This window comes from Bufo gargarizans, chromosome 10 (genome assembly GCF_014858855.1).
Source record: "Bufo gargarizans isolate SCDJY-AF-19 chromosome 10, ASM1485885v1, whole genome shotgun sequence".
In the NCBI taxonomy this organism is placed as follows: Eukaryota; Metazoa; Chordata; class Amphibia; order Anura; family Bufonidae; genus Bufo; species Bufo gargarizans.
In genome coordinates this window covers 38,213,682-38,236,341 of record NC_058089.1, presented here as the reverse complement: position 1 = coordinate 38,236,341, position 22,660 = coordinate 38,213,682, and the positions used below count along the sequence as shown (strand labels likewise).

At 50.7% G+C, this 22,660-nt stretch overlaps 1 protein-coding gene across 4 annotated transcripts in view; it reads right to left on the bottom strand.

Annotated features, from left to right (window-relative positions):
- The window catches only part of LOC122920640 (solute carrier family 22 member 6-B-like), a 94,116-nt gene extending 71,761 nt beyond the window's left edge, over window positions 1-22,355 (bottom strand). For 2 of the 4 annotated variants that reach the window (XM_044270302.1, XM_044270306.1), the window contains exon 1: window positions 22,244-22,352. The gene's annotated coding sequence lies outside the window, so the exon portion shown is untranslated. Of the gene's footprint in view, window positions 1-22,243 lie in introns of all 4 variants that reach the window. The other 2 variants (XM_044270303.1, XM_044270305.1) reach the window with 2 other exon arrangements.
- Window positions 22,356-22,660: the final 305 nt, after the last annotated feature.

The window sequence follows — 22,660 nt, the reverse complement described above, 5'->3', positions numbered from 1 at the left end:
GAAGCTGTCAAACCATTGATCGCCTGTACCACCCCCATGTTATAGCAATGAAACCGCACCTTCTTGTTCCTAAATCTATCCCCCCACAACACCATTGCCAGGACTATGGGAAAAAGCTCAAGGAGACACTGTCATGGAACCATGAACCAGACGTACAACCAGAGATAAGTGGAAATAAGAAGGCTTTATTGAAAATCAAGCTGTAAGCAAAAGTCCAAACGGATGGCTAAACCGAAGCAGGGTCTACGTAGACAGAGGTCAGGAACCAGAAGGGTAGTCAGACGAAGCCAGGATCAGGAACCAACGGGGTAGTCAGACGAAGCCAGGATCAGGAACCAACGGGGTAGTCAGACGAGGCCAGGATCAGGAACCAGAAGCAGCAGCAGTCTTAGAAGCATGTGAACACAGGAGGACCAAGCAAGGAACTGAAGCCACAGACCTCCTATATATATGAGCTAGGCATCCAGCTCCTCCCAGTGGGAAGGAGAAGCCGCAGGGTGGGAGGCTACAAGAAACCCAGAAACCAAGATGGCCGCCAGCACATGTCAAACGAAGGAGAACAGTGAGAAGGTAAGACCATGACAGTACCTCCCCCTCAAGGGCCCCTCCTCTGCGGAGTAAGGAACGGTTTCTGAGGGAAGCGTGCGTGGAAGGCTCGGAGCAAAGCAGGAGCATGGACATCTGCGGAGGGAACCCAGGAACGCTCCTCTGGACCATAACCACGCCAATGGACCAAAAACTGCAACCGACCGCGGACCAGGCGTGAGTCCAGGATATTGCTCACCTCATATTCCTCATGATTGCCCACTTGGACCGGACGGGGCCGAGGAACCGAGGAAGTGAAACGATTACACACCAATGGCTTCAACAGGGAGACATGAAACACGTTGGAGATCCGCATGCCAGGAGGAAGCGCAAGGGCATAGGCTACCGGGTTTACCCTGCGAAGCACTCGGAAGGGACCAACAAAGCGAGGCGCCAGCTTGGGAGTGGGCACTCGAAGGTTGAGGTTGCGGGTGGACAACCATACACGGTCTCCGACCTGGTAGGAAGGAGCGGGCGCTCGTCTGCGATCAGCCTGGAGTCTCTGGCGCTGCGCAGAGACCTCAAGGGACCTCTGGATCTGTACCCAAGAAGCACGTAGGACGGAAAGGTGATCCTCCACAGCCGGAATATCCTGGGGAGAGAATACCTCTGGTAACACGGCAGGTTGGAACCCATAATTGGCCATGAAGGGAGACGTCCCAGAGGAAGAGTTCACCGCCGTGTTCCTGGCAAACTCAGCCCAAGGCAGGAGGTCAACCCAATTGTCTTGGTGATCGGAGACATAGCAACGAAGGAATTGCTCCAAGGCCTGATTGGATCGTTCTGCGGCCCCATTGGACTGAGGGTGGTAGGCCGAGGAGAAAGAGAGATGAATCCCCAACTGGGAGCAAAATGCGCGCCAGAACCTGGACACAAACTGACTCCCCCGATCCGACACAATCTCCTTGGGCAAACCGTGCAACCGGAAGACCTCCCTGGCGAAAATCGTGGCCAACTCCTGTGCAGAGGGTAACTTCTTGAGAGGAACACAGTGGCACATTTTGGAAAACCGATCCACAATCATGAGAATGACCGTATGGCCTCGGGATGCAGGGAGGTCCACAATGAAATCCATCCCCAGGTGTGACCATGGGCGCTCCCCGGTGGCTATGGGTTGCAAAAGGCCCAACGGAAGGTGCCGAGGGGACTTACTCTGGGCACAAACGGAGCATGCCGCTACATATGCGGCGATGTCGGAACGTAGAGAAGGCCACCAGAACAGACGTGAAACAGCCCAGGACAGCTGATTCTTTCCAGGATGCCCCGCGGCCTTGGAGTTATGGTAGGTTCGCAACAACCGAGTGCGCAACTCCTCAGGCACAAAACATCTGCCGTTGGGTCTCCCAGAGGGAGCACCAGATTGAGCCGCCAAAATCTGCTCACCCAGGGGAGAGGCCAGGCTGGTGCGAATGGCAGCCAGGATCTGATTCGGAGGTATGACCGAAGTCGGAATCGACTCCTCCCCGGACAACTCGGAGTACTGCCGTGATAAGGCATCCGCCTTGATGTTCTTCGAACCGGGTAGGTAGGAGACCACGTAATTAAAACGTGACAAGAACAGAGCCCATCTGGCCTGACGTGGTGTCAATCTCTTGGCCTCAGAAAGGTAGGTCAGATTCTTGTGGTCCGTCAGGATGAGAACCGGAACCACCGAACCCTCGAGCAAGTGCCTCCATTCTTTAAGGGCCTGCACGATGGCCAATAACTCCCTGTCACCAATCTGATAGTTGCACTCCGCGGAAGACAGTTTCCGGGAGTAAAACCCACAAGGAAGCAGAGGACCCTCTGGTGTTCTACGCTGAGACAGGAGGGCGCCTACTCCCGTCTCAGACGCGTCCACCTCGAGGACAAAGGGCAACCCAGGGTTGGGATGCGACAGAATCAGAGCCGACACAAAGGCGGACTTTAGAGCCTCAAAAGCTCGGATGGCCTCGAGCGGCCAGACCTGGAAATTACTGCCCTTCCTGGTCAGATCCGTGAGAGGCTTGGCTAGCATAGAAAAGTCCCTGATGAACTTCCGATAATAATTGGCGAAGCCCAAAAAGCGCTGCAGGGCACGGAGACCACTGGGCTGGGGCCACTGTAAGACAGCCGAAACCTTCTCAGGATCCATGGAGAACCCCTCAGCGGAAATGATGTAACCTAAGAAGGTTACCTGGGATCGGTGAAATTCGCATTTCTCAAGCTTACCGAACAGCCTGTTCTCTCGTAACCGTTGCAACACTCGTCTGACATCCATAATGTGGGCCTCCATGGATTCAGAATATACCAAGATGTCATCCAAATAGACCACCACACACTGCTGCAACAGGTCACGGAAAACATCGTTGATGAATTCCTGGAAGACTGCGGGCGCATTGCACAACCCAAAGGGCATAACCAAGGATTCATAATGACCGGTCCTGGTGTTAAACGCGGTCTTCCACTCATCGCCTGCCTTGATCCTTACCAGGTTATATGCCGCCCTCAGGTCGAGTTTGGTAAAGACCGTGGCCCCATTGAGGCGATCGAACAGCTCGGAAATCAATGGTATCGGGTAAGCGTTCTTGATCGTGATGCGATTGAGACCCCTGTAATCGATGCAAGGCCTCAACTCACCGCCCTTCTTTTTCACAAAGAAAAATCCAGCCCCTGCCGGGGACGAGGATTTGCGAATGTGTCTGCGTGAAAGCGCCTCCCTCACGTACTCCTCCATGGCCTCATTCTCCGCTACCGACAGTGGATAGACTTTGCCACGAGGAGGAACGGCACCAGATTGTAACTCTATGGCACAATCGTATGGGCGGTGCGGAGGTAGGGCAACCGCGCGCACCTTATCGAATACATCCCGGTACTCTTCGTATTCAGGAGGCAACAGAGAGTCCGAGGAAGTACACAGCAACTTAACAGGCCCATGGATGCAACTAGCCCCACACTGCGGTGACCACGAGAGGATCTCGGCCGATCTCCAATCGAAAGTCGGATTATGCTTCTGGAGCCAGGGGTACCCCAAGACCACCGAGTAGTGTGGGGACGAAATCACCTGGAGACAGACCGACTCTCTGTGAACGGCACCAATGGCTATCCCCACTGGAAGGGTCTCATGAGTCACGTGTGGCGGCAGAAGGGGTCTGCCGTCTATCGCCTCAAGAGCCAGTGGGGAACCTCGAGGCTGCAGAGGAATGGAATTGGCGGCAGCGAACACACTATCAATGAACAAACCACCAGCACCAGAGTCCACCAACGCCTGGGTCGTCACCGAGCCCCCGACCCAGGAGAGGACAACAGTGATCAGTGGTTTGTCAACACGGGAAACCGGGGACGAGGAGACTCCACCCAAGATCTGCCCCCGACAGGATCTCAGGTGCGAGCGTTTCCCGGACGGTTCGGACATGCCAACCGAAAATGCCCACCGAGACCACAGTACATGCATCGGCCCTCGCGTCTCCGGAGTACCCTCTCCCCCTCGGACAGGCGAGCAAACCCCAGCTGCATGGGTTCACCCCCAGACAAGTCATCCCCAGGAGGCGTGGGAGGAGAGGGAGGCACGGGTGGGACAGCAAACGTAGGCGCCAATCTGTTAGAAGACCTCCGCAGGCTCTCCTTAAAGGAAGGTCTCTCCCTGAGTCTGGTGTCAATCAAAATCAGGAAAGAAATAAGAGACTCGAGCTCCACTGGTAGGTCCTTAGCTGCAACCTCATCCTTCAAGGCATCCGAGAGACCATGAGAGAAAGCAGCGACCAGAGCCTCATTATTCCAGCCCACCTCTGCTGCCAGGGTACGAAACTCAATGGCGTATTCAGCTACGGATCGTGAACCCTGTCTGATGGACATAAGGAGCTTCGCAGCAGAGGCAGCACGAGCCGGCACATCGAATACCTTCCGAAGAGAAGCAACAAAACCGGAAAACTCGGCAACCACCGGATTGTTGTTCTCCCATAAAGGGCTGGCCCAGGCCAAGGCCTTGTCCGAGAGCAGCGAGATCAAGAAGCCCACCTTTGATCTCTCAGTAGGAAAGGCATGTGGCAGCAACTCGAAATAAATGCCCACCTGGTTAAGGAAACCTCGGCACTGAGTAGGCTCTCCCCCAAAGCGCTGTGGAAGGGGGGCAGAACCGGTCATACCCCGAGACACCGCAGGCGCAGCAACAGGTGTCGGGGTAGACTCTGGCGCAACAACCGGAGCGGCAGTAGGAGCGGGCCCAGGAGCGACAACCGACCCATCGGCAACGGAAGCGAAATGAGCCGTGCGTTCAAGCAGGGTTTGCAACGCCACAGCGAACCGACCCAACAGGTGATCCTGCTGATCAAGTCTGGCAACCAGCGTAGGTAGCGAGGATGGCCCAGTACCGTCAGAATTCATGGCTTGGTCCTAATGTCATGGAACCATGAACCAGACGTACAACCAGAGATAAGTGGAAATAAGAAGGCTTTATTGAAAATCAAGCTGTAAGCAAAAGTCCAAACGGATGGCTAAACCGAAGCAGGGTCTACGTAGACAGAGGTCAGGAACCAGAAGGGTAGTCAGACGAAGCCAGGATCAGGAACCAACGGGGTAGTCAGACGAAGCCAGGATCAGGAACCAACGGGGTAGTCAGACGAGGCCAGGATCAGGAACCAGAAGCAGCAGCAGTCTTAGAAGCATGTGAACACAGGAGGACCAAGCAAGGAACTGAAGCCACAGACCTCCTATATATATGAGCTAGGCATCCAGCTCCTCCCAGTGGGAAGGAGAAGCCGCAGGGTGGGAGGCTACAAGAAACCCAGAAACCAAGATGGCCGCCAGCACATGTCAAACGAAGGAGAACAGTGAGAAGGTAAGACCATGACAGACACAAATTCCTGACCCACCCCCCGCTTAACCCAAGACTCCGGCCAACGAGCCGCACACCACTGGCCATGACAATAAGCCCCAAACCCCACCCCGTCAGCCGCATCTGTAAATAATTTAAAGTCAAAACTATCCACCACCTCGCCCATCATTAACGTTCTACCATTAAAATCCCTCAGAAAACCAGACCAAACCTCCAAATCCCTTTTTAACTCCCGCCCCAATCTAATGAAATTATGTAGTGCAACCACCCCCGCCGTAGCCGCCGCCAACCGACGATAAAACACTCCGCCCATAGGCATGATTCTACATGCGAAGTTTAATTTCCCTAAAAGCGACTGCAGATCCGGCAACCCAACCTTCAAAGCCTGTCTCGCCCTCTCGACTCCTGCCCGCAAATCAACCACTTTATCCTCCGGAAGCCGACATTCCATCCTCTTTGTATCAATTACAATCAGTGGCTTCTCTAGCTTTCAAATTTTGGGGGGGGGGGGCACACTGGGGGCCAGTACAAAAGTAGGGGGAACAGCTATAACAACGATACATTTACACAAGTATGCTTAGAAATGCTGTGATACTTTACCCAATACCTAAAACCGCAACAGGGAAGAAAAGTCTAGCTGTCTGTGGATAACACTTTTATAGAGAGGGGGATCTGTGGATGACACTGCTATGGGGGGATCTGTGGATGCCACATACCGTATATAGCATCTTATGCTATATGTGTCATCCACAGATCCACCCCATGACAGTGTCATCCACAGATCTCCCTCCCCGCCTTTCACAGGAGTGTACATATATAACAAACATATTTCACTTGAACACTTAGTTACTTGGCTTGGTCCTTCCACACTTCCACACTTTGGCCGGGGGCTCGGCGGAGCTGATGTTGTGTTTTATCCTAATGAGAAAGATTTCATAATAAGGATTTGGAGAAGGGGCAGAGGGATAGCAGAGCAGAGAGAGGCTGGTGTTGCTACTAGGGGGTCATACCATGGGGGAGTAATAAAACCCACCATAATGCCCCCCAGTAGAAATAATTCTCCTTATAATGTGACAGTGCAGAAAATACCCCCTTATGCCCCCAGTTGAGCTAATGTCCCCCATAATGTGCCAGTATAAAATACCCCTATATAGTGCCCCCAGTGAATGCCTCCATAGTGCTCCTCTCCCCCCTTCCTGCTAGTGCCCCCCCATAATGTACCAGTATAAAATGCCCCATATATCGTGCCCCAGTAGATGCCCTCAGTGTCCCCCATAATTTGCAAGTATAAAATACCCCTTCTTTGCAAATATGTAAAAGTGAATATGTAACTTTGCACTACTTTGTAATACTGCAAATTGTGCCTATATTTTCTTTGCAGAAAACAAATAAAACAGATATTTGATAAAATACCCCTTCTTAGTGCCCCCGTAGATGACTCCATAGTACTCCTCTTCCCCCTTCCCTATAGTACCCACCATAATGTGTCCCAGTATAAAATGCTACTGTACAGAGCCCCCCATATAAAACACCCCTTCTTTGTGGCCTCAGTAGATGCCCCTATAGTGCCCACCAATAATGTGCCAGTAATAAGTGCCCTCAATAACGTGCCACTGCCAGTAACAAGAGCCCCCCATCACGTGCCAGTAACAAGAGCCCCCCAATGTGCCAGTAATAAGCCCCCCATCACGTGCCAGTAATAAGTCCCCCCCCATCATGTGCCAATATTAAGCCCCCCCCCACATGTTCCAGTATGCTGCTGGCGCAGGCGTGGGAATTGGTACTCGATACTGAGAAGTTTCACGTCAATCAACAGGAGTGGGGCGGGCTGGAGGGACGCGATGGGCGGCTGAAATGGTTAGTGGACGGAGCCCTCTAGGTGCTAATGACTCCCACATAGCACATAGAGGCTCATTAGCATATCTATAAAAGTACGTTTTTAACTAAAACGGCTGCAGGAACTACTATTAGAAACATACTGTTATGTAGTGCTGACATGGGCCAATCGCTAATGTCAGTCAGCTACATAACAGTATTTCTGGTGGTAGAAACCCTTTAAGTCCCCCCCCATCATCATGTGCCAGTATTAAGTCCCCCCCCATCATCATGTGCCAGTATTAAGTCCCCCCCCATCATCATGTGCCAGTATTAAGTCCCCCCCATCATCATTAAGTCCCCCCCATCATCATGTGCCAGTATTAAGTCCCCCCCCATCATCATCATATGCCAGTATTAAGTCATCCCCCCATCATCATCATGTGCCAGTATTAAGTCACCCCCCATCATCATCATGTGCCAGTATTAGGTCACCCCCCCATCATCATCATCATCATGTGCCAGTATTAAGTCGTCCGTCCCCCCCCATCATCATCATCATCATCATGTGCCAGTATTGTAATAAAAAAATAAAAAAAAACATACTTACCTCAGTGTCAGCGATGCGATGCAGGCCTCTTCTGGCCTGTGCCCCGCGCTGTAAGGCTCAGGCGGCGTGATGACGTCATCGCGCCGCCTGCACCGGCCCCTGATAGGCTGCCGGCCTAGTGCCGGCCGGCAGCCTATCAGAGGAAGGGGAAGGGACACACCTCTCCCTCCCCTGCACCTCCTCTGGCACAGGCAGATTACAGATGAGCGCAATGGAAGCGCTCATCTCCCTGTGCCCGGTGGCGGCGGCTCACTTGGGGGGGAACGGGGGCATTTTAGTTGGGGGGGGCACATGGGGGGGCACAGCATGATGTAGGGGGGGCCGTGGCCCCCTCTGACTCCCCTGGCGACGCCACTGATTACAATGCCCAAAAAACTTAATTCCGTCGCCGGTCCAACCGTCTTATCCACAGCTAATGGCACCCCAAACTCCGCAAAAAACGACTGCAACGTAGCCAACAAAAGAGAACAAATCCGCGAGCCCGCCGGTCCCAAACACAAAAAATCATCCAAGTAATGGATAATGGATGAACAATCGCCACATCCGCCACCACCCATTCCAAGAATCAACTAAACGCCTCAAAGTACGCGCATGACACGGAACAGCCCATAGGCAAACATCTATCTACAAAATACCCCCCGTTCCAAAAACAACCCAACAGATGTAAACTATCCGGGTGAACCGGGAGTAACCGAAAAGCCGCCTCGATATCTGCCTTAGCCAACAATGTCCCAGGACCCAGCTTCTCAACCCATGCCTCAGCCGCATCAAATGACGTATAGACCGCCGAACAAATGTCAGGATTGATACCATCATTGACCAACGCCCCCTTTGGGAAAGACAAGTGATGTATAAGCCAAAACTTGTTCGGCTCTTTTTTGGGCACCAGCCCCAACGGCGACACCCTCAAGCCAGCTAACTGCACTCCCTCAAATGGCCCATCCATCCTGCCCAAGGCAACCTCCTTTGCCAACTTTTCGGAGACTACCTCCGGAAACCCTAAAGCCGACCGCAAATTTCTTTGCCGTACGACCACAGGCAATGGATTCGACGGAATACGAAAACCCTCCAAAAAAAAACACATTTTAACAATTCCGCCGCCTCACGCCTGGGATACCTATTTAACCACTTCAGCCCCGCTAGCTGAAACCCCCTTCATGACCAGAGCACTTTTTACACTTCGGCACTACACTCCTTTCACCGTTTATCGCTCGGTCATGCAACTTACCACCCAAATGAATTTTACCTCCTTTTCTTCTCACTAATAGAGCTTTCATTTGGTGGTATTTTATTGCTGCTGACATTTTTACTTTTTTTGTTATTAATCAAAATGTAACGATTTTTTTGCAAAAAAATGACATTTTTCACTTTCAGCTGTAAAATTTTGCAAAAAAAACGACATCCATATATAAATTTTTCGCCAAATTTATTGTTCTACATGTCTTTGATAAAAAAAAATGTTTGGGCAAAAAAAAAAAATGGTTTGGGTAAAAGTTATAGCGTTTACACACTATGGTACAAAAATGTGAATTTCCGCTTTTTGAAACAGCTCTGATTTTCTGAGCACCTGTCATGATTCCTGAGGTTCTACAATGCCCAGACAGTAGAAAAACCCCACAAATCACCCCATTTCGGAAAGTAGACACCCTAAGGTATTCGCTGATGGGCATAGTGAGTTCATAGAACTTTTTATTTTTTGTCACAAGTTAGCGGAAAATGATGATGATTTTTATTTTTTATTTTTTTCTTACAAAGTCTCATATTCCACTAACTTGCGACAAAAAATAAAAAATTCTAGGAACTCACCATGCCCCTCACAGAATACCTTGGGGTGTCTTCTTTCCAAAATGGGGTCACTTGTGGGGTAGTTATACTGCCCTGGCAATTTAGGGGCCCAAATGTGTGAGAAGAACTTTGCAATCAAAATGTGTAAAAAATGACCGGTGAAATCCGAAAGGTGCACTTTGGAATATGTGCCCCTTTGCCCACCTTGGCAGCAAAAAAGTGTGACACATCTGGTATCGCCGTACTCAGGAGAAGTTGGGGAATGTGTTTTGGGGTGTCATTTTACATATAACCATGCTGGGTGAGAGAAATATCTTGGCAAAAGACAACTTTTCCCATTTTTTTATACAAAGTTGGCATTTGACCAAGATATTTTTTTCACCCAGCATGGGTATATGTAAAATGACACCCCAAAACACATTCCCCAACTTCTCCTGAGTACGGCGATACTAGATGTGTGACACTTTTTTGCAGCCAAGGTGGGCAAAGGGGCACATATTCCAAAGTGCACCTTTCGGATTTCGCAGGCCATTTTTTACACATTTTGATTGCAAAGTACTTCTCACACATTTGGGCCCCTAAATTGCCAGGGCAGTATAACTACGCCACAAGTGACCCCATTTTGGAAAGAAGACACCCCAAGGTATTCCGTGAGGGGCATGGCGAGTTCCTAGAATTTTTAAATTTTTGTCGCAAGTTAGTGGAATATGAGACTTTGTAGGGAAAAAAGAGAAAAAAAAAATCATTTTCCGCTAACTTGTGACAAAAATAAATAAATTCTAGGAACTCGCAGTGCCCCTCACGGAATACCTTGGGGTGTCTTATTTCCAAAATGGGGTCACTTGTGGCGTAGTTATACTGCCCTGGCAATTTAGGGGCCCAAATGTGTGAGAAGTACCTTGCAATCAAAATGTGTAAAAAATGGCCTGCAAAATCCGAAAGGTGCACTTTGGAATATGTGCCCCTTTGCCCACCTTGGCAGCAAAAAAGTGTGACACATCTGGTATCGCCGTACTCAGGAGAAGTTGGGGAATGTGTTTTGGGGTGTCATTTTACATATACCCATGCTGGGTGAGAGAAATATCCTGGCAAAAGACAACTTTTCCAATTTTATTATACAAAGTTGGCATTTGATCAAGATATTTCTCTCACCCAGCATGGGTATATGTAAAATGACACCCCAAAACACATTCCCCAGCTTCTTCTGAGTACGTCGATACCAGATGTGTGACACTTTTGCGCATCTAGGCTGTAAAAGTGCCCAAATTCCTTTTAGGCGGGCATTTTTAGACATTTGGATCCCAGACTTCTCACGCTTTAGGGCCCCTAAAAAGCCAGGGCAGTATAAATACCCCACATGTGACCCCACTTTGGAAAGAAGACACCCCAAGGTATCCAATGAGGGGCCTGGCAAGTTCATAGAATTTTTTTTTTCCGCATAAGTTAGCGGAAATTGATTTTTATTTTATTTTTTCTCACAAAGTCTCACTTTCCGCTAACTTAGGACAAAAATTTAAATCTTTCATGGACTCAATATGCCCCTCAGCAAATACCTTGGGGTGTCTTCTTTCCAAAATGGGGTCAGTTGTGGGGTGTTTGTACTGCCCTGGCATTTGAGGGTCTCCGCAATCATTACATGTATGGCCAGCATTAGGAGTTTCTGCTATTCTCCTTATATTGAGCATACAGGTAATGAGATTTTTTTTTCCGTTCAGCCTCTGGGCTGAAAGAAAAAAATGAACGGCACAGATTTCTTCATTCGCATCGATCAATGTGGATGAAAAAATCTCTGCCAAAAAAAAAAAAATGGAGGGGAAAGGCGTCTGCCAGGACATAGGAGCTCCGCCCTACATCCATACCCACTTAGCTCGTATGCCCTGGCAAACCAGATTTCTCCATTCACATCAATCGATGTGGATGAATAAATCATTGCCGGGATTTTTTATTTTTTTTATATATATACAAAGTGTTTGCCAAAGCATAGGAACGGCACCTCCTCCTCAGCTCGTATGCATCGGCAAACGTATCTGTTACTGCAGAGTAGAAATCTCGTCTTGCAGCGCCGCATACACTGACTTGCGTGTAATCTGACAGCAGCGCAATGCTTCTGTCAGAATGCACATCAGTGCTGCAGCTAATCGATCGGTTGGTCCACCTGGAAGGTAAAAAAAGAAAAGAAAAAAAAAGAAAAAACCAGGCCGCAACGCAATAATTTTATTAACTTTGCAACAGAACATATAAACTTTAACTTTTTTAACTGAACATTAACCTTTTTGCTTACTGGTGTTTTTTTTTTTTTTGGGGGGTTTTTACCTTTATAGAACAAACCTCTCCTTCCCCATGGGTCAATGTGCAAAGCGCAAATCGCCCAAAGATGTGGCGAAGTGCGTTATGCACTTTGTCCCAGGTGAAAGGAGACGTTTGCAGCAGCTGTGTGTGAATGGGCCCTAATAGCCCTGTGTGCCTATCCCGGTGAGATGATCCCTATGCTAATAGTGTACCTGTGAGTGGTACTTCCGGAAACACTCTCCAAAGCATAGGGCAGGGTGGTCAGGACAGTCAGGACAGAAATAGCGGGTGTCACGCCTTATTCCACTCCTGCTACAGACACGACATCTTTTTCGGGGTGACGGTTGGGTTGAGGTACCAGGAACGACATTGGGGAAATGTCGCTCGTGTAGATGGCTAACTACACTGGTGGATGGGGCCACGGAACCTCTTGGGTACAGGAGGTTCTCGATGATCTCTTCCTGAAATTTGAGGAAGGATCCAGTTCTCCCAGCCTTACTGTAGAGAACAAAACTATTGTACAGAGCCAATTGAATTAAATAAACAGACACCTTCTTATACCAGCGTCTGGTGCGTCGGGAAACTAAATACGGAGACAGCATCTGGTCATTGAAGTCCACCCCTCCCATGTGAAGGTTATAGTCGTGGACTGAGAGGGGCTTTTCAATGACACGGGTTGCTCGCTCAATTTGTATTGTCGTGTCTGCGTGAATGGAGGAGAGCATGTAAACGTCACGCTTGTCTCTCCATTTCACCGCGAGCAGTTCTTCGTTACACAGTGCGGCCCTCTGCCCCCTTGCAAGACGGGTGGTAACGAGCCGTTGGGGGAAGCCCGCGCGACTAGTTCGCGCGGTACCACAGGCGCCAATCCGTTCTAGAAACAAATGCCTAAAGAGGGCCACACTTGTGTAAAAATTGTCCACATAAAGATGGTACCCCTTGCCGAATAAGGGTGACACCAAGTCCCAAACTGTCTTCCCACTGCTCCCCAGGTAGTCAGGGCAACCGACCGGCTCCAGGGTCTGATCTTTTCCCTCATAGATCCGAAATTTGTGGGTATAGCCTGTGGCCCTTTCACAGAGCTTATACAATTTGACCCCATACCGAGCGCGCTTGCTTGGGATGTATTGTTTGAAGCCAATGCCCCGTAAAATGTATCAGGGACTCGTCTATGCAGATGTTTTGCTCTGGGGTATACAAATCTGCAAATTTCAGGTTGAAATGGTCTATGAGGGGCCGAATTTTGTGGAGCCGGTCAAAAGCAGGGTGGCCTCTGGGACGGGAGGCGGTGTTGTCACTAAAGTGCAGGAAACGCAGGATGGTCTCAAATCGTGTCCTGGACATAGCAGCAGAGAACATGGGCATGTGATGAATCGGGTTCGTGGACCAATATGACCGCAATTCATGCTTTTTTGTCAGGCCCATGTTGAGGAGGAGGCCCAGAAAAGTTTTAATTTCGGAAACTTGGACTGGTTTCCACCGGAAAGGCTGGGCATAATAGCTTCCCGGGTTAGCGGTTATAAATTGTGTGGCATACCGATTTGTTTCTGCCACAACTAAGTCTAAGGCCTCTTTCACACTACAGTATGTTGAATTCAGTGTTTTGCGTTCCGTTTTTCACGGATCCGTTGTTCCGTTTTTTTGCTTCCGTTGTGGTTCCGTTTCCGTTCCGTTGTTCCGTTTTTCCGTATGGCAAATACAGTATACAGTAATTTCATATTAAAAATTGGGCTGGGCCTAACATTTTCAATTGATGGTTCCGCAAAAAACGGAACGGATACGGAAGACATACGGATGCATTTCCGTATGTGTTCCGTTTTTTTTGCGGACCCATTGACTTGAATGGAGCCACGGACTGTGATTTGTGGCCAAATATAGGACATGTTCTATCTTTTCAACGGAACGGAAAAACGGAAATACGGAAACGGAATGCATACGGAACACATTCCGTTTTTTTGCGGAACCATTGAAATGAATGGTTCCGTATACGGACCGTATACGGAACGCAAAAAACGGACCGTATACGGAACGCAAAAAACTGTAGTGTGAAAGAGGCCTAAGAGCTCCGCAGTCAAGAACAGCTCAAAAAATCCCAGGGCCGAACCGATCTGAGCTGTCTCAAACCGAACTCCAGACAGGGCGATGAAAGGGAAAACTACAGGTGCGGCTGAAGTTGGGGACTGCCAATCAGGGTTTGCCAGCACCTCTGGGATTCTAGGGGCTCTATGGGCACGTCTTTGCGGTGGCTGCGACGGGGTCACTACTGCACGTGCCACCGTACCAGCTTCAACTGCCCTTCTGGTGCTCGCTACTTCACCAGGTTGTACGGCAGTGCTGGTACTAGGTCCAGGAAGGGCTGGGCTGCTGGTGTATGCCTCACCACGTAATCCGACAGCACCAGCCCCACTCTGCTGCTCTTGAAGCGGATCCTGCGCAACCTGCGGTCTAGCGACACGGGGCCGGGTACTCCTGCTGCTATCAGGGACCTCAGCCTCCTCGTCCGAACTTTGGGTCAGAGAGCCACTGCTTTCTACAGGTTTGTATTCTGACCCGCTGGATTCATCAGATGAGGGTTCCCACTCCTCATCCGACTGGGTCAGAAGCCTGTAGGCCTCTTCAGAAGAATACCCCCTGTTAGACATGTGGGCAACTAAATTTAGGGGTATTCCCTGAGACTACCCAAGAAAAAAAAGCAAGCCTGTCTTACAAAGGGGAGGCTAGCGAAGTACCGGAGGCCGCTGCGGTTGATAAAAAATATCAAAACTGATTTTTTTATTGCCGCAGTGCGTGTAAAGTGAATGTGCAGCGATCAAAAAAAAATTTTTTTTTTGTCACTGCGGTGGGGCGGGTGGGGGCGAACGCACATGTGGGCGAGCGATCAGGCCTGATCGGGCAAACACTGCGTTTTGGGTGGAGGGAGAACTAAAGTGACACTAGTACTATTATAGATCTGACCGTGATCAGTTTTGATCACTTCCAGATACTATAAAAGTACAAATGCTGATTAGCGATACGCTAATCAGCGAATAACGGACTGCGGTGCGGTGGGCTGGGCGCTAACCGATCCCTAAACTACCTAACCAAGGGGCCTAAACTATACTGAAACCTAACGGTCAATACCAGTGAAAAAAAAAAAGTGACAGTTTGCACTGATCACTTTTTTCTTTTCACTTGTGATTGACAGGGGCGATCAAAGGGGTGATCAAAGGGTTAATTGGGGTTCAGGGGGGTGATCTGGGGCTAAAGTGTAGTGTTTGGTGTACTCACTGTGAAGCCTGCTCCTCTGCTGGATCCAACAGACGAAAAGAACCAGCAGAGGAGCAGGCAGCCATATAACAGATCATATTTACAAATATGATCTGCTGTCTGGCACTTTGATTGGATTTTTTAAAAATCAGCAACCTGCCAGCCAATGATCGTGGCTGGCAGGTTGCTGACGAAATACTCCTGTGCGAAATGCCGGCCCGAACTGCACATGCGCGCGCGCATATTCGCGTCATCTCGCGTCTCGCGAGATGACGCGTATATGCGCGACTCTGCGCAGCGCTGCCACCTCCGGACCGCACATCTGCGTTAGGCGGTCCGGAGGTGGTTAAGTACCCCTCCATCTTTTCCACCCGAACCGGTGTCCGACCCTTTTGCAGCCGAGTCTGACCCTCTGTGTTTCCCATCCCGCCTCTGAAGCACCGGTTAGCCCCGTGGTTATCCCCGCAAGTTGTGCACTCATGCTTGAACTTGCATTTTGCACCAAACCTGCAGTTACCTTCATTAAATAGGAAGCACAAACCTCTGGCTGACGCTGCCGACACCGAAGACTGTCCGGGTGCCCCTCCCCCATCTCCCCGAAAGGACTGCCCCTGCCGCCCCGGTGCGGTCACCCGCAACCATAAACTAATATCTTTATGGTCCCACCGAATATCAGGCCTAACCGCCTTCCTCTGTCTGAATTGCTCGTCGTACCTAAGCCACCCGGCCCCACCATACACCCTGTATGCCTCCCCAATCGCATCCAAATAGCAAAACAAGGCCGAGCAACACTCAGGCGTCTTTTCCCCAATGACACTCGCCAAGATCGCAAACGCTTGCAACCAATTGCCAAACATACGGGGTATGAGTCTATGCCGGCGCTTCTCATCATCCTCCTTCTTTCCCTCCCCCACTCGTTCCCTATCCAGGTTAAACCGCTCCAGGGGAAGAAGCGAAAAAATTTAAACATACTCCCCTCGCCATATCCGCTCACGAACATCTTGCTTTATGTGCGCCCCCAACGGCCCCTCAAAACACACGTACACCTCACCCTTCAGCGCGTCACTAACCTTAGACCTCTCCTCCTCACCCCCCACCTGCGTCTAAACCGACACAGATCCTACACCCCGGGACTGCGCGACCCCAGCCGCCCCCCCCCCCCAAACCACCTCCGACCCCCCCATGCCGGTAATGGAGACGAACCTGCCACCCCCAAACCTGAAACCCATTCAGCTAAACTAGTCAAAAACTGCCCCAAACCTCCCACACCCCCTGGGCTACTAATCAATTACTGCAAAGCACCCCACATGTTCTCACCTGGCTGCCTGGGCGCTGTGAACCCATCAGCCGCTGATCCTGAATCCGGACGAACGACCCTCACTGACGACTCCACAGATGTCCCGGCTGTGCTGAACTCCCACGACGACTGCACCCCAGCAGAATCCATGCTGGGTGCGCTCTCAAGCTCCTCAGCCCTCACAGATCCTTCATGCAGACCCAGGCCAGGAGACACCTGCCCGTGATCCCTTGGAGCCCCTCTAGTGGCCACTACTGGCACAGGCTGCGTCCTTCTGCTGCTCACTCTCCCACGCCGAGCGGGCGTTCCTGCCACTAGGGGGAGCAAGTAACCCGCCGACCTAGCTCTGGATCCAACGCTGACTGCAGGTGAAGGAAGGGAAGGGATATCCCTGCCTCCTTCTGGGCTCCGCTGCGCATTCGGATTCCTCCCACTCCTGGAGGACGGGGCCAAGATGCGACCACCATCCCCTGCCAGTGGAGTGTCCCTTGAGGGGCTCCTGTGCCTGCGCCAAGCTCTGGGGGTCACACATGGGCGACGGGCCAGCTATATCCGCTGCCTCCCCCTGAAGCAACCCGGCCAGCTGCTCCTGCAACCATTCCGGTCCACGGGCCTCCCCTGCCGCCCACAACCGCTTTAACAGCACCTCAACTGACTGCATGGTAGGTCCTGCCTGTACGCTTTTTTAACTAGCTCTAAAATGGCCTCCGGGCTAAACCCCCCTTAAATAAGGTGCCCCTTAACTCCACCCTTACTATCCCGCCCCTCCGCTTCCCGCCTCACGTTAACCCTACACCTACCAGGCCCCTGGCACCCAAATTCATCATGAAGGCCTACCCTTAGGGTAAACCTCTAGTCCGGCCTTACTGCCTTGCAGCTGCACACAGAACCAAAGGAGTGTTTAACTCTTGCAATACTGCAGAACGAAATGCAGTTCAATGAAAAATATCTGGCAGCGGATCCGAGTGCCGGGCCTGCTACAAACATAGGGTTAGTGAAATGGTGCCCATGTCCTAGTTGTAACACCTTTAGGTAGGCATAGATATGGACAGTGGGCCCTAACCTAGAACCCAGCCTGCTATCCGTACCTACTTGCAGTGTAAGCCCTAGATAACAAACTGTAACTGGTCGACAGCGCCTATGATACTAAGGTGCAGAGACAAACGACAAAAAGACAGAGTTGTACATAAATAGGTCAGAACCAGGAGGACAACTTAGTACAAAAACAAGAAACAGAGAGTGGTCAATAGACGAGCCAAGGTCAAAAACATGAGCAATCCAAATCAGCACAGGAGCAGGTACCAGGAACCTAGCTAATGAGCCCAAACAAGACTATCACTGGCACTGGTGTATGACCAAGAAGGGGTTTAAATAGAGCACTGAGTCCCTGGATCAGCATCTGATAGGCGCTCCATTAGTCACAAACACTAGCACACAGGAATAGAGCAGCTGAGCAATCAACCTGCTGCTAATCTCCTGCAGCACATGCCCGGTGCAGGGAGAAACAGAGCATTGCATCCTGTCGCTAAGGCTGCTATTGTGTCACCAGGGGGCGTGGCTCAGCAGCACGTCTCTCTCGGCACAGCCATGCCATGGCTGAGGATCGCGCCGCTGGAGCTTGGACAGGTAAGTTTATGATACTAGTATTGTTATTTACTCATTAGCAACACTGTTTAGAGCTTTGCTAAAAATGCTCTTTATCTCCTATTTTCTAAAACAAAGAAACATTTTTCCCTAATAAAAGTATATTACAAAAATGTTGAACATCGCCGTCCCTAAAGTATATTAAAAATAAACCGAAATGACAGTTACACTTTAAATTGTGGACTGACGCTGCTCCTGTACTGTGACACTGGGTTTTATTATTCTCCTACCTATTCCATCTTTTCTGTGTATATAATGCCTGTGTCTGAACAGCAGATGGCAGCAGTGAGCAGACTTGTGTGATGCTTATACTGTATATTAGAAGGCAGAACTAGAGTCTGAGTGCAGAGGGACTGCAAGTAATACTAGAGGAGGCTGCTCAGACTGTGTGAGGAGGCAGGTAGGTGGTATGCAGTGGTAACAGCATGGCCGTGCACAGTGTGTGAGGAGGCAGGTAGGTGGTATGCAGTGGTAACAGCATGGCCGTGCACAGTGTGTGAGGAGGAGGGTAGGTGGTATGCAGTGGTAACAGCATGGCCGTGCACAGTGTGTGAGGAGGAGGGTAGGTGGTATGCAGAAGTAGCAGCATGGCCGTGCACAGTGTGTGAGGAGGCAGGTAGGTGGTGTGCAGTGGTAACTGTATGACCGTGCACAGTGTGTGAGGAGGCAGGTAGGTGGTGTGCAGAGGTAACAGTATGGCCGTGCACAATGTGTGAGGAGGTAGGTCGGTGTGCAGTGGTAACAGCATGGCCATGCACAGTGTTTGAGGAAGCAGGTAGGTGGTGTGCAGAGGTAACAGTATGGCCGTGCACAGTGTGTGAGGAGGTAGGTAGGTGGTGTGCAGTGGTAACAGTATGGCCGTGCACAGTGTGTGAGGAGGCAGGTAGGTGGTGTGCAGAGGTAACAGTATGGCCGTGCACAGTGTGTGAGGAGGTAGATGGTGTGCAGTGGTAACAGTATAGCCGTGCACAGTGTGTGAGGAGGCAGGTAGGTGGTGTGCAGAGGTAACAGTATGGCCGTGCACAGTGTGTGAGGAGGTAGGTAGGTGGTGTGCAGTGGTAACAGTATGGCCGTGCACAGTGTGTGAGGAGGCAGGTAGGTGGTGTGCAGAGGTAACAGTATGGCCGTGCACAGTGTGTGAGGAGGTAGATGGTGTGCAGTGGTAACAGTATAGCCGTGCACAGTGTGTGAGGAGGCAGGTAGGTGGTGTGCAGTGGTAACAGTATGGCCGTGCACAGTGTGTGAGGAGGCAGGTAGGTGGTGTGCAGTGGTAACAGCATGGCCGTGCACAGTGTGTGAGGAGGTAGGTAGGTGGTGTGCAGTGGTAACAGCATGGCCGTGCACAGTGTGTGAGGAGGCAGGTAGGTGGTATGCAGTGGTAACAGCATGGCCGTGCACAGTGTGTGAGGAGGAGGGTAGGTGGTATGCAGAAGTAGCAGCATGGCCGTGCACAGTGTGTGAGGAGGCAGGTAGGTGGTATGTGCAGCAGTAACAGTATGGCCGTGCACAGTGTGTGAGAGGCAGGTAGGTGGTGTGCAGAGGTAACAGCATGGCCGTGCACAGTGTGTGAGGAGGCAGGTAGGTGGTGTGCAGTGGTAACAGTATGGCCGTGCACAGTGTGTGAGGAGGCGGGTAGGTGGTGTGCAGAGGTAACAGCATGGCCGTGCACAGTGTGTGAGGAGGCAGGTAGGTGGTGTGCAGAGGTAACAGCATGGCCGTGCACAGTGTGTGAGGAGGCAGGTAGGTGGTGTGCAGCAGTAACAGCATGGCCGTGCACAGTGTGTGAGGAGGCAGGTAGGTGGTGTGCACAGGTAACAGTATGGCCGTGCACAGTGTGTGAGGAGGCAGGTAGGTGGTGTGCACAGGTAACAGTATGGCCGTGCACAGTGTGTGAGGAGGCAGGTAGGTGGTGTGCAGTGGTAACAGTATGGCCGTGCACAGTGTGTGAGGAGGCAGGTGGTGTGCAGCAGTAACAGCATGGCCGTGCACAGTGTGTGAGGAGGCAGGTAGGTGGTGTGCACAGGTAACAGTATGGCCGTGCACAGTGTGTGAGGAGGCAGGTAGGTGATGTGCAGTGGTAACAGTATGGCCGTGCACAGTGTGTGAGGAGGCAGGTAGGTGGTGTGCAGTGGTAACAGCATGTCCGTGCACAGTGTGTGAGGAGGCAGGTAGGTGGTGTGCAGAGGTAACAGCATGGCCGTGCACAGTGTGTGAGGAGGCAGGTAGGTGGTGTGCAGTGGTAACAGTATGGCCGTGCACAGTGTGTGAGGAGGCGGGTAGGTGGTGTGCAGAGGTAACAGCATGGCCGTGCACAGTGTGTGAGGAGGCAGGTAGGTGGTGTGCAGAGGTAACAGCATGGCCGTGCACAGTGTGTGAGGAGGCAGGTAGGTGGTGTGCAGCAGTAACAGCATGGCCGTGCACAGTGTGTGAGGAGGCAGGTAGGTGGTGTGCAGCAGTAACAGCATGGCCGTGCAGTGTGTGAGGAGGCAGGTAGGTGGTGTGCACAGGTAACAGTATGGCCGTGCACAGTGTGTGAGGAGGCAGGTAGGTGGTGTGCAGTGGTAACAGCATGTCCGTGCACAGTGTGTGAGGAGGCAGGTAGGTGGTGTGCAGTGGTAACAGCATGGCCGTGCAGTGTGTGAGGAGGCAGGTAGGTGGTGTGCACAGGTAACAGTATGGCCGTGCACAGTGTGTGAGGAGGCAGGTAGGTGGTGTGCAGCAGTAACAGCATGGCCGTGCAGTGTGTGAGGAGGCAGGTAGGTGGTGTGCACAGGTAACAGTATGGCCGTGCACAGTGTGTGAGGAGGCGGGTAGGTGGTGTGCAGTGGTAACAGCATGTCCGTGCACAGTGTGTGAGGAGGCAGGTAGGTGGTGTGCACAGGTAACAGCATGTCCGTGCACAGTGTGTGAGGAGGCAGGTAGGTGGTGTGCAGAGGTAACAGTATGGCCGTGCACAGTGTGTGAGGAGGCAGGTAGGTGGTGTGTGCAGAGGTAACAGCATGTCTGTGCAGTGTGTGAGGAGGCAGGTAGGTGGTGTGCAGTGGTAACAGCATGTCCGTGCACAGTGTGTGAGGAGGCAGGTAGGTGGTGTGCACAGGTAACAGCATGTCCGTGCACAGTGTGTGAGGAGGCAGGTAGGTGGTGTGCAGAGGTAACAGTATGGCCGTGCACAGTGTGTGAGGAGGCAGGTAGGTGGTGTGTGCAGAGGTAACAGCATGTCCGTGCACAGTGTGTGAGGAGGCAGGTAGGTGGTGTGCAGTGGTAACAGCATGTCTGTGCAGTGTGTGAGGAGGCAGGTAGGTGGTGTGCAGTGGTAACAGCATGGCTGTACATAGGATTCTGTCATGAGTCTGTAAAACAAGAATAGTGGCCTGTATGAGGTTTTGAGGGAAGATGGAGTCCAATCAAGACACCCCATATACTTTGCATAGTTGGGCAGAGAGTGAAGATCTGGAGAGAAGCTGACCTGGAGCTGACGGAGAAGCCTGGCTCTCTGGACATGTAAATATTGAGTGGACTTTTGGGGAAGCAAGAGACTCACAATAACATCTACCCAAAAAAGTCCAGCAACAAGATAGCACCAAGGTAAAGTAACTTATTGAAGACCAGTGGACTTCTTCCTGCATAGTCTCCAATTGTGTAATTGAAATCAGGTGTACAGTGTGAAGACAAGATATTCTGCATCACCATTGTTCCATGTGAGGAGTGTTGTACTGCTGCTGTCAGGTATCACAGCGGTCCTTAACCAGTCAGCACCGCCATTGTAAACATGACTGGGACTAAGAACTGCGTATAACCGTGTATCACTTCATGGATGAAGGGGCGCAGTCCTGGAGCCCAAAAGTTTGTGAGCCACTGTTAAATGATCCATAGTTTTGTGAGCCACTGTCTAGAAAATGATCTATAGTTTTAATTAAGAATTGATCTCAACTTTTTTTTTGTGTTTGTGTTGTTTTTTTTCTAATTGTGTCAATATTAAAAAATATCCAGAATATCTATCTATGTATCTCAAATCTATCTATCCATCTATCTAAGCAAAAGAGAGTTAGACCAGCACCTGCAAACTATGTATACATGGAGTTCAGGTGCACTCTACCATGGCTACAATGCAAAAGCAAACAAGACACCTGCAAACATTGAAAACGTGAATAAATGTAAACTGCTTTAGTGCTATACTCACTATATGAAAATTAGAAGTTCTGTCTGCCAGTCCCCCACAAAGAATTCCTCTAGTGTGTCCTTTGAGTGTAGAGGAAGCTGGAGAACCTCTGTACATAGCTGCTGAAGCCTCTGCCTACAGAATGATCAATCCCAACAGTGTCTGGTGATGTTATGTGCCCATTTGCATATACAGCTGCCAACCTGCTCCCAGACTGAAAACTTCCCACCCAGTGGATCCTGTAGACACAATTTGCAAAAAGAGCCCAAGATCATCTATCAGATACAAGGGTATCTGTAATACTGGCCATAACAGTGCACCTCATATATCTCTACCTATTCCATGTCTATCTAAAAAAGAAAACAAAAAATGTAGCACTTCAAGGTGTGATGAAAAACAGTAGTGTTTATTACTCCATGTCCATCCTAAGTTTCAGCT